The sequence below is a fragment of the Sminthopsis crassicaudata genome, chromosome 2 (genome assembly GCF_048593235.1).
Source record: "Sminthopsis crassicaudata isolate SCR6 chromosome 2, ASM4859323v1, whole genome shotgun sequence".
Classification (NCBI taxonomy): Eukaryota; Metazoa; Chordata; class Mammalia; order Dasyuromorphia; family Dasyuridae; genus Sminthopsis; species Sminthopsis crassicaudata.
In genome coordinates this window covers 590,395,767-590,409,126 of record NC_133618.1, presented here as the reverse complement: position 1 = coordinate 590,409,126, position 13,360 = coordinate 590,395,767, and positions in this window count along the sequence as shown.

Genomic DNA, 13,360 nt, shown 5'->3' with positions numbered 1-13,360 from the left:
AGGGTAGTATTTTGAAAATAGTCTGGAAGAAAGCACAAAAAAGCTTGTTCTATCTGAAACCCTGCTCCCCTCCCCCCGATATTTATCTCTCTGCACACTTTTTTTTAATTGAAATTTCATTTATATTTTGTTTATGGAAATTATAGGGGATTTTTGGAGAGCTTTCAGTTTTGAACTTCAATTACAGAGGCCTGTTTTTGTTTATTTTCTTGACTTTTAAAAGTGCTTTGTAAAGTCCTTGTGTTTGTGGCCAAGGAGATCCTGTACTTTTAGGACCCTATCAAATGGCTTTTTTGCACGTGGCTATAGTTCATAGGATCATGGAATCTCAGATGGAAACTTTAGAAATCATCCAATTCTGCTTCTTTTTTTTTTTTACAGAGGGGAAAACTAAAGGGAGAGTAATTTATCCAAGATCACAAAAGATGTTTGTTAATCAGCTTAATGACAAGTATAAGAAAGAGTTCGAAGAGATGTTTTTGTTTTTGTTTTTTTAATCCAGTTTCACCCAAGTGGGGAATCTTAATAATTACTAGAGAAGAAGTTATGAAAATGTACAAGGGACAAGGAGGACAGGGATGATGGAGAGAAGAATTTGCTTCATATAAATAGATTAAAGTTCAGCCTCTTTTTCAAATGATTCAAAACCTCTTTGTTTTGAAAATCTAACTGAGAATCTCTTGAGAATCCTTGTCCTCAGGGAGTCCTCATACTTCCTATGTATAAGTCAGGCTGTGAATTTCACAGGAAATGTTATTCTCACAACATCCTGATATTTACACCTTGGTTTCTAGCAATAATTGGAAAACCAAGGGATAGGTAAGAATGAATAAATGAAAATAAGATCCTTTAAACTTTTAAAGAAACTTATATTATTAAGATTAGGAAATTCCAGTTTAAAGTAGTGACGAAAGGGAAGAGATATTTCTAATTTAATCTGAATTAATTTGTCTTTGCCCAAATGAAATGAAATTTATTCATCTAAAATCATTCTTCAAATCTTATTTAATGGAAAAAGGCCTTTCCTTCCTTGCATTATTCATCTTTTTTTTTTTTCAGTTGTGTCCAACTCTTTGTGATTCCATTTTGGGATATTCTTGGCAAAGGTATTGGAGAAGGCAGTTGCCTTCTCTAATTCATTTTACAGATAAACTAAAACAAACAGGATTAAGTGATTTGCCCGGGGTCACACAGCTGCTAAGTATCTGAGATCAAATTTGAATTCAGGTCTTCATGACTCTAGGCCTGGCACTCTATCCACTGTACCACCTAGTTTTCTTGCATTAATGCTGGTCATAACTCAAACATGAGATTCACTTTTTTTGAAGTCAAAAGTAATTTATTATCTCCTCTCTGTTTGCCTTTCTTAAAATGTCTTGTTGCATGTCCATTATGAATGCATGTCTACCTTAACAAACTATAGGCTCAACATAAAAGCAATAAATTTTTAAAAATGGAATACCTTTTAAAATTATAACTTAGCACCTTTCTCCTTACTGGGAGGAGAGTGAAAAAGGAAGGGAATAAGACAGCTTCTGTGGCTACAATATAAAATTTGTCTAGAGATTTTATTTAGAAACTTTGAGCAAGGAGAACAACTTCAGATTATCAACTACAAGGAAATAAAGACTTGAGTAAACCCAGACTCGCCTCCTATCAGACTTTCAGAAATGCAGAGTATTGGTATAAATTTATCATCATTTTAGATTTCAGAATAAATCCTCTTTCAATGATTTGATACTTTAACACATAAAATAATTATTTTATTTCATTTTAAATTAATTTCAAAAGTAAATTGATTTTTTTCCTATATTAATAATAGGACATTTTATTTAATTTAGTGTGGTGGTTCTCAAACTTTTTGGTTTTAAGACACTTTTACATTCTTAAAAATTGCTGAGAACCCCCAAAAGCTTTTGTTTGTGTAGGATAGATCTGTCAATATTTACCACATTAGAAGTTAAAACCTCATCGTGTTATTATGAAAATAGTTTTGACCTTGTAGACTCCTTGTAAAGGTTTCCCAGATTATACTTTGAGAGCAACTGCCTTAGAGGATCACTTTGCCCCCCAAAATAAACAAGGTAACTACTTTTTCATTTGAAAAATGTTATGATGAATAAATAGAAGACAGGATAGCATAGTGAATAAGGAGCTGACTTTGGAGCCAGGAAGACTTGAGTTCAAATTTTACTTCTGACACATGTTGGCTGTGTGACTGGGGAAATTGCTAAACCTCTCTGTGTCAGAGGCGCCTCTCTGACACTCAAAAATTGCAGAGGAGGAGCTAATATGCATTAATAGAAGTCCCTTGTGGTGAGCTTCCCCCATAGATGATACCACAGAGGAAAAAGAAAAGCTCACAATGAGTTCATAAAAACATTTTTTTTTTCACAAAAATTTTATAGAAGTCTCTGGGTCATCTGACATCAGACATCATCCCAGAAGATATCTTAAATGATTCAGAGAGTGATATTCTAAAAATGTATTAAAACCTAATGAAAATTTTAAGACATTTCAAAGCATCTGCTTTTATCCAAATATGCCCAGTTTTGTAAGAACTGGGCAGCAAATCAATGATAAAGGCTTAACTGATAAGCTGTCCACGATGGGCAGAAGACTGGGTCTTACAGATTGGTTCCCAAACAAAATTTTCCAACCAATCATTCTCATTCTTCTTCCATTCTTGAGCCCTGCCAAAACATTGTTTTGCCAAAACAATTGCCAAAACATCTCTCTTGTTATAAAGCCAGACACTCTATAGTCACGATTTAAAGCTTTTCTGCTTATTCCTTGCTTCCTATTCTAAAAATACATTGAGAATAATCAACTTTTATGCCAGTAACCTAAATAAGTTACTAAAAGAGAAATGGAAGATCAAACACTCTGTATTCAGTCTCTTGTCCTTCTTTAACTTGAAAAGATTTTGTTTATGTAAACAGATCAAATAAGAATGTTTAGCATATTTTATATGATATAATTACTATGATTTTTTATTTTTTGAACTTGTAAGGTGATCTGCTTCATTGGCCTGATTCTTTAATTTATTCTATCATTTCTTTATATAATAACTTAGTACTCTGAACAAATAGAAGTTTAAAGTAAAGGAAGTACATTCTCACTGCTATCCCAAATGGACTGATTTCTTCAGTGACATCTGATTTCTGATATGCTCCTGCATTAAACATGAAAAACAAGATTTAAATGTTCCTTCTACATCAGGAACCAGGATGAGACATAGAACAAGACATAACGTTAAACTAGATCACTTCAGTGATTAGAAAGAAACAATAAAAAAAACTTAGGCATTTTCCTGTAGGCTAAAAAATTTCAAATTTTATCCTGTATTTAGATTCTAACTCAATTTCCCAAAACATTTTTATTCCTTCCCTCCCACTTTCTACTGAGTAAGTAAGATTCAACCCTAGATGTTTCTCTGTACCTCTAGAATAAGTTAATATTTAAGGCACTTATTTAAAAGGCTTCTGGAATCTGAATTAGGGAAATGCTCTCATATATCAAATTCTTCTTAATCAAAATCAGAGAAATGATTAAAAGATTTATTTAAGTAGTATATTTAAAACACTTGAATCAGCAAGAAAGACTGAGATAATATTATTTTTTTTTTTAGGAAATTAAAAGAATCAATAATAATAGGTAACACTGGGGCAGCTAGGTAGTACAGTGGATTGAGCACCAGCCCTGACATCAGGAGGACTTGAGTTCAAATATGACCTTAGACACTTAGCACTTCCTAGTGGTGTGCCTCTGAGCGAGTCACTTAACCGCAATTGCCTCAGGGGAAAAAAAAGTAACATTTCTATACATCTATACATGCTGGGCATTGGGCTGTGTTCTTTATAATTATTATGGTATTTGATCTAGTCCCAAACATGAATAATTTATCTTTAAAGAGTACTTTTCTTCAATGCCTCAGCTCCTTGCAAGTTTGTTAAGATACTGAAAGTATATTATTATTTTATATGTTTATTATTTATATACTTATGTAGTGATTTCAAGCCAGCAAAACACTTTCTCATAAGAATCCAAGTGTGTTGTTATGTGCATATTTACAGACGAAGAAATTAAAGCTCTCAGAGATTGTGACTCATTCAGATCCCCACAGTAAGTATTTGAGGTAAATTCAGAATGTAGGTGCCTCAACTCCAAATCCAGCAACTTTTTCGCTATGCTGTTCTACTCATGGTTTCAGAATACTTTCTGCATCATAAGAATGAAAGCACACACAGATCACCAAAACAAACTCCTGAACTTCTGCCCAAAAGACAGAACTCTTCATAAAACATTTTCCCGTGAACTGTACTCCTTTTGTCAGAATTTGAAGATAATAATCTACAAATTATTTTTGTTGGGAATGACTTATGTATGGAATGTGGGACTTCAGAGAACTATGGTGTTGATATGCTCAAACTTTATCTTTATGGATGAACTGACTTCCTACCTTAGTGAAAACACAACTGTTTAAATTTGGATGCAAAAATAATTGAATCACACATTTTATTTAGTCTAGTTTTATTTATTATATTTTTTTGAAGCTCTTTGGTTTTGTGGATTTCCTATAGATAGAAGGAATGTAAGAGAAACAAAGAAGGCTATTCTTTATTCCATGTGCAGGGAGATAAATTACCACAGTATTCTCTTGGAATATTGAGAGTTTAGTCTGATAAATGTCCAATGATCATAGCATTTTATTCTTCTTGAGCAATCTTATTGAAACATGAGATTTCAATGTGTATTTTCCCACATATATTATCTTTTTCCATACTTAGGCAGTTTAAGATGATAATCAATCAACAAACACTTAATAAGCACCTACCACAAGCCAGGCACTGGGTTAAGAGTGTGCTAAAAGGCAAATAGACATGTCTGGCCTTGAGCAACTAACAATCTAATGGAAGGGTCAATATGCAAATAAAAACTTATAAAATAAGCTATCTGCAGGATAAATTGGAAATAATTAAGAGAAAAGGCGCAGTAATTAAGAAGGTTGGGGAAGGCTTTCGGTAGAAGATGAGATTTTAATTTGGGTTTTAAGGAAGTGAGGAAGAGCTTTCTGTCTTCTACTAATTTTTCAGAAGTATTTAGAAAACATCCTTACTGACTGCTATGTTGATAGCACTAAAAGTGCATGTCTTACAAAGCTCCAGAAATTCTTGGCTCCTTTTTGGCTCCCTAAAACAATCATATTTCATTGATAAAGGAAAAATCCAGATTAAAAAACACCGAGTTTGAGAAATCACTTTGTAAATTTTCCTTTATATTCCTTAATTGCTACAATTCTAGTTTAAACTTTTAAAAATCTCTTACCTGAATTAATACAGTAATCTTTTAATTGGTCTGTCTCTAGTCCTTTTCTTCTCCAAGCTATTCCATACCTTCTGCTAGATTAACGTTTCTAAAAAATTGCTTTTGTCACTATGCTCTTATTTATGAATCTTCTATGGCTTCCACTTCCCAGAAGATAAAATTGAATCTCTTATTCAAAATCCTCTATAATTTATCTGTGTATGTATTTTCTCCCCAATTACAAGTAAAAAACAATTTTAACTGTCATTTATATATTTCTAAATTTTCAAATTCTCTCCCTTTCTTCCCCGATCCCCTCATTGAGAAGACAAATAATTTGATGTAGTCACATGGGCAGTCATATGAAACATACTTTCATATTACAATCTATCTTTTTTCTTAATTTATCTTTCCAATTTTATCTTCCACCTGCTTCATCAACAGGGACCTCTGCTCTGCTAATATACCAGGGATGAGTTTATTAACTTTCTTTGAACATAAAACTTCATCATTTCTACATCTGCTCTTCAGTTTACACTACTCAATTTCACCCTCTCTTTCGATTTCCTACTACCATTCTTTAGTCCCCAAACCTCAGAATAATCCTGTCCACTGAATTACTTCAAGTTTCAGATCAAGTTTTCATCTTCCATGAAGCCCTCCCAGCCAACCCAGCCCACAGCACCCCCAAGTTTGCTTGCCACTAAGCTTCTATAGTAACTGATAATTTATAAATTTGGTATTTAATTATATGTTACCTTATATCATTATTTCACCTCTTAGTGTGTATGTATCTGATTTCTTTTGATCTTCTTTTTTTAAAAATAATTATCCAAATGCATATTTTTTTCTTTTTTTATTATTATAGCTTTTTATTGACAAAACATATGCATGGGTAATTTTTCAACATTGACCTTTGCAAAACCTTCTGTTCCAACTTTTCCCCTCTTTCTGCTCATCCTCTCCCCTAGATGGCAGGTAGTCTAATACATGTTAAATATGTTAAAGTATATGTTAAATTCAATATATATATGTATATATATATATATATATATATATATATATATATATATATATATATATATATATATATACATATATATTTATACAGTTATCTTGCTACACAAGAAAAATCAGATTTAGAAAGAAGGTAAAAATCACCTGAGAAGGAAAACAAAAATGCAAGCAGACAATAACAGAAAGAGTGGAAATGTTATGTTGTGGTTCACACTCATTTCCCATAGTTCTTTCTCTGGGTATAGGTGGTTCTCTTCCTCACATGACAATTGGAACTGATTTGGATCATCTCATTGTTGAAGAGAGTCATGTCCATCAGAACTGATTATTGTATAGTATTGTTATTGAAATGTATAACGATCTCCTGGACCTGCTCATTTTAGTCAGCATCAGTTCATGTAAGTCTCTCCAGGCCTTTCAGAAATCATCCTGCTGGTTATTTCTGATAGAACAATAATATTCCATAATATTCATATACCACAATTTATTCAGCCATTCTCCAATTGATGGGCATCCACTCAGTTTCTAGTTTCTTGCCACAACAAAGAGGGCTGCCACAAACATTTTCCCACATATTTTCCATTCTTTAAGATCTCTTTGGGATATAAGCCCAGTAGTAACACTGCTGGATCAAAGGGTATGCAGAGCTTGATAACTTTTTGAGCATAGTTCCAAATAAAATCCAAATGGTTGGATTCGTTCACAATTCCACTAACAATGTATCAGTGTCCCAGTTTTCCCACATCCCCTGCAACATCTTTGTCTTTTCCTGTCATTTTAGCCAATCTGAGAGGTGTGTAGTCATATCTCAGAGTTGTCTTAATTTGCATTTCTCTGTTCTTCATTTTTATAAAGACAGGGAAAATATTTTTTTCAGTCCTTAACAATGTCTAATACATTGTAAATACCTAGCAAATACTTGGGCAAATGAAAAGACTAATGAGATAGTTACTTAAAATAATGAACTCCCTTAATGAATTTTAAATACAATTTTATTTAACCACAACTTAAGAATAAAATTTTTGTAGAAAATAATGCCTATAAGGCTAAGACCTTCTATAGGTCTTAGCCTTATAGGCATTATTTTCTACAAAAATTTCTACAAAAAAAATAAGGTGTTAATAAGACTTTAATATCTTTAGAAATGCCCCTGGGACTGATGCCCAAGAAAGCCTAGTATAGGGAATTGTAATAGGCTGCCCTTTGAGAAGGTTCTGTTGATTTCTGGACTTAAGGAAAATCCTTAATAATCACTTTACTCAGTGCTTACCAAGATATTTTATTACTGCATTATAAGCAATAATCTGAAAGTTAAGAGTGATAGTCGTAACTGTAAACAGAAAAATAGCATATAGATGCCACAAGATAATAATTTCCACTGAGATAAATGAAACATTACTTGCTATGTGATTTAGGTTCTAGAATCTATTTTCATAAAAGGATATAAATCTCAAATTCATTTTCATAGGTTTGGATTGAAGTAAGCAGGCTTCTAGTCCAATCTGCTTACAGATGGGAAGAATGGCCTTAAGATATAGATGACCTATCAAAGTTCTTTCCATGGCAGCAATAGTAATATTCTTTCCATATCTGCAATTCCTTGGGTCTTTTTTTTTTTTAGCTAAAATCTATAAATCACAACCAGTTCTTTGGACAGTTTCTTGCCAGAATTTATCTATAATGATTTTTTCTTTAATTCCCAGGAGTACAAAATAGCATTAGAGTTTCTATTAATGTTTACTTCATTACAGGTCTTTGAACAAAGTTATTTAAATTGATAAGAGTTATGGGTATTAATATATAAATTATTTTAAAATCAGTTTTGTGTGTATTCATATACATATACATATATAGTTAGTAGTATAGAAATATGACTAATAAATAAAAAAGTATATATGTGCATATACATATATATATGTACAAATATATACACATATACATATATATTGCCTTCTCTGGGTTACTATTTCAATAAAAAAGTAAGAGGACCAATAATTCTAGACTATCACATCAGTAATATGTGCAAAGTTGGTTACTTGCTCCAAAATCATTGGGTCTATGGTTTCATGGACACAAATATTTTCTCAAAGATTATAGATAAAGCATCCAAGGCTGCTCATCTTAGGTGGTTCTCAACCATTTCTTCCCATCAATTTGACACAAGATTTTTCTTCCTAAGATGCTGGAGCCTGGATAGGTAGGGAAATCTCCACTGTTTATCAGTAGAGCATACAGACTATTGGTCCCTGGGTCTCATTCTAAATATATTGCCAGACCCTCTTTTTCACTCAGACATCTTTTTGGAAATGTCTTTCCTAGAACTTCTCCACAATTTGCTTGTAATATATTGCAGATTGCTCACACCCACCATATGCTTTTCCATTGTCCTTTGGATGATCCTCAATTTTTTTGGAGAATGTAGTGCTTCTTGACTACATGCCATACAAGATGGAAAAAAAAAAGAATATTAATATTAAAAAGATGGAAGAAACTTGGGGCCATTAAAAAGCCTTTGCAAATTTCAAAAGTTATCCAACTTTCAGAAAGTTGGTTAATTGGTTGTTATGTTGAACTCCTTAATTTGCCTTGCTTAAAGTGCTTAAATTATCAAATGAGCTTTTTGGCCGGGGCATAGCAAACGAATTTCTTAATCCTATGTTTGGTTAGATTATTTTGTTCAGTTGTGGCTGCTGTGGAATTTTAGTACAGTGACAAGTATTTTCCTATATGCATAATTCATGCTACATATATATTTTACCTGCTGTTAGATTGTTCTTTTCCTTTTTAGAACAGTTGAAGCTTTTATTTTGTGTGGGGAAGGAAAGGAAGTTTCAAGAAAATCCATTTGAAATGATTGGAATTAAAGTAATGTAAAACATTCATCTGAGCATCCCTCTTAAGGAACTCCCAAGGAAGTGCTATCAGCCATGTTTTGGTGATATAAAACCTTAGTCATAGAAACTGTTTGACTTTCCTAAGGTCATTCAGCAAGGCTGTCATTCAACTTTTAGAATACACTTAATGGTATTGGACCATCTGCTTTTGCAACTTTTATGCTGAATTATGCCCATGATTGTCACAAATCAGTGACTCAACAATAGCTTGAATTAACAAATGGTTGAAGAGAGAATTTTTGATGTTTCTGATATAAGGTCATCTCACAAGGAAATTTCAGAATTAGAGAAAGCCAGCTTGCCTATATATTCCCATTCATTGAGTTAAAGTAAATGTGAAGAAGTATTCTGTCCTATATTTCAGCTAAGATAATTTAAAAATTTTCTATTTGTTAAACTGAGAGATACATTGGCTTGGATAACATTCTGAACTATATAAAGTGAAATCATATTGTTTGATTTAAATAAATTATTTTTATTTGATTAAAAAATTTCTATGTTTGCCATAGATAAGCATAAGCAATACTTAAAACTGAGGAAAAAGAAACATTCTAAATCATATCAAGTACATCATAGCCAAATTGAGTAAGATAAAGAACAAGTAAATATTTAAGATCTTTCTGGCAGCAAAATAAATGCTGTGGAGAAAGGGAGTGTGAGAAGAAAGAAGAAAACTGAAGTCTCAACAGATATTGGCAATCACAGCTTTGGGAAAAGAGTACATCTGATACGGACACTGTTCTGATAGTATCAAGTGTCCTTCACTACTATTTCATTTGGAGAGTAAAATGAAACGAATGCAGGAAATAAAAGTTTAATCAGGGAGTTAACTATAACACATAGAAGTCGTTTTGCTCAGGGTCACACAGCAGAGGCAGAACTTGAGCTGTGCTCTTGTTGGCTCCAAGATCAACTCTCTAGCCATCATTTGGTGCTACCTTACCCTCAAGGTTTATATTCTACCAGGGAAAACAACATACAAACAAGTATGTAAATACATGGCAATCTGAGGAAGAATTGAGTACTAATAATTGGAGGAATCAGGTAAATTCCAGGTAACTGAGCCCTCAAGGAAGTGACAGCTTTTGAGAGAGAGAGAGAGGTGAGGAAGAAGTGCATTACAAGCAGGGACTGCTATAGAAAATGCATTGGAGGTTGAAAGAGAAAGTTGAGTTTGAAGTATATCAGGGAAACCAATTTGACTAGAATGGTCTGTGCTTAAAATAGAAGTGCCTAGAAAGGCCAGTTGGTTTAAGATTATGAAGTGTTTTAAATATCCAATTACGGAATTAGCATTTTATCCTGTAGTCACTACAGAGGGTCTTTAAGTAGGGGAGTCACTTGGTCAGGGTGTTTTAGAAGATTATTTTAATAGCTGTATGGGGAATGGTTTGGGGTGGGGGAAAACTAGTGGTTGGATCCAATAACTTAGGTGAAAAGTGATGACTAGAGAGAGGGGGTGACAGTCTGGGTGGAGAGAAATTAAGGGATGAAAGTGCATGGGAATGATGGGGTGTTAATAGCTTATAGCACAGACATTTTTTGGTGGTGTTTCCTACCTTTTTGAGACTCATCATTCCAATTAAAAAATTATGACTGCTCATAGATTTTGAACCCAGTTCTTCCTACTTTTCCATTCTCACAATGTAAAAATGTTAAAGCAATACTTGTAAATTGATTTATTTCTATTGTTTAAATACATATACCACATAAATATTATACATGGAATCATCAGTGGGGTAAGAATGGGAATGAGCAGACATACAAGGCCCAAGATAATTTTTCAATAGTTTGCTTGAAATCACTGCAACATATTGTCTTGCTGTTTGTGATACAAGAGAACAACTTTCAAAAGTGACTTTCTGTACTAAAATTGAAATAATGTAGATTGTATTGTGAAGAGAGAGAGAGGAATTAATTTAATTCCATTTGCTAATGTGACTCTAGTGAGACTATTTTTAGGTATAATCCAAACACTGCATGTCTTCTCCATTCTGATTAGTATAAATTTGGCCGGGATTCAAAAGAATTAGTATTTCTCAGCACATTATCCTATCAACTCAAACTATATTATTCTGGGCCAGTATGGTTAATTGGAATTTACTTTTCTTCAAGGATTTCCCCCCTTATTCAGGAGAACTAAAAGGTTCTACTTTGTTCAAAAGTGCTGCTGGAAACTGATGGTAATGATTATGGATGATCTTGAACTTTTTGAACCCTTTGAACTCTTACTTCATAGCTCTTGTTTAAATTTTGGTTTTAAGAACTGTGCTAATATTTTGGGTACAGAATTTCCGTCACTGTAATTTTACATATTACTGAGAGGAAGTCAACACATTCAACAAAAATAGGAAATTAAAGTAAGTTAGGAAAGTGCACTTACCAAGGAAGGGCCTTCACAATAGCCACTTAGTAGTTATTAATAAAATTTCAATTTCAGAGGTGTGGACCAAAACCTAATTGTAAACTTGGTTTTTTCCCCCAATACTCATATAAAGTACCATTAGTAATAGAAGTTAAGTTCACTAATGGTTAAAAATGAAATTTTTGTACTCTATAACATTAAACCCTCAGTTTTCATACTGTTGAGAACAGTTGTGATCATTATATTATTTGGAATCTTAGAGTGCTATCCTTAAAAGTCACTTGCAAACGTAGCATAGTATGTTATTGAGCACATTATCCTACTTTTTGATCATTAAAGTTTATATTTATAGCCCACAAGAAAAACAAATGTAGAGGTTATACACAAACACATTTAATTAACATATAGATTTTCTGTCTATTTGTTGTACCTTTCCACTATGCCATTTTCTCTCTTCCTTTCACTCCATTATGCAGTATCTTACCACGGTAAATGATCTATGTCTGTTTTTCTTCAAGGGAAAGACACAGAGACAAATAGAGACAAAGAGAGACAGAGCCATAAAGATGCAGAAAGAGGGAGACAAACAGAGGTACCGAGAGAAGACAGAAAGAATAGCTTTATGGATATTTGGAATCATTACCATAGCCTTAAATAAATACAATCATCCACTCATAAAAACTATGAGGAGCTTGTTGAACATGAAATCTTCTTGGCCCTGAATAAGTATAAAATTAGCTACAAAATCATAGTATTTTCTTTGGGAAAGATTTACTAAAGGGTTACTAAATTTTATTAAGTAATAAGTAATGCCATTAAGTAATTAATTTTGCTTATTTGTTTTAAAAATCCAGTAAACTTCATAAGATCTCCAAGTCTTTAGACATTAAATAAGGTCTATTTATATAATTTTTATTCAGAGAAATTTCTTACTTAAATGGAAAGGTTAAATTGAGTGGATCAGGAAAGCAAATCATCTGTTTGTTGCCACAAGGTCTACTAGACAAAATGGTGACATGGCTATAAATATTCTAGACTAACAGCAGATAAGGGAGGGAATAGAACTGTTTTAAGCTGTCTCACCTATTTTTGTTTAAAGAATTGTATTTACTTTGCTGTCTTAGTATTAGCATAGACTTAAACTTTGTTACAGCTTCTGTGTAATTGTGGAAACCTGTGCTACTGTTCATGGGACCTATTACTGTTCACTGAAAAGTTAATATTTATCTTAATTCAGTGTAAGTACAGGTTACTTACACATCCCACCAAAAGAATAGTATTCCAAGCCTTCTTATCATAATAGACAAAGACTAATATGAGTGTTAACACTTAGGATGTACTAAAAGTTGATAAATGTAACTTTGGCTTATTTATCTAAAATTATAAAAGAAAAAACCTCTTAGAAGTATAAAAGTAGGAAACTTAATTTAGAGGACAATCACTGGGAAGAATTTCACAATATTCTCACTGAAAGCAAATTATAAAAATAATATGGATGCTTTTGCATGTTACAAAGCTACTAAATAAGGCTATGACCCCCCCCCCCCTCCTCCCCTTCCTTCCTCGTGTGTAATCCCGTAATGCTATCTAGGTTGTCCCAAAAATCTTAGTGTAGTGACACTTTGTGTTATCCGTCAAATAAGTTCTGTCCATCTGCTAGATGAACATTGCTAAAAGGATTGAAAAGACAAATAAATAGGGAAAAAACCACTTGAATGGATTTTTTTTTATAATCATTTGACCATGGAAGCATTTTACATTCAAAATAGCCATTAGA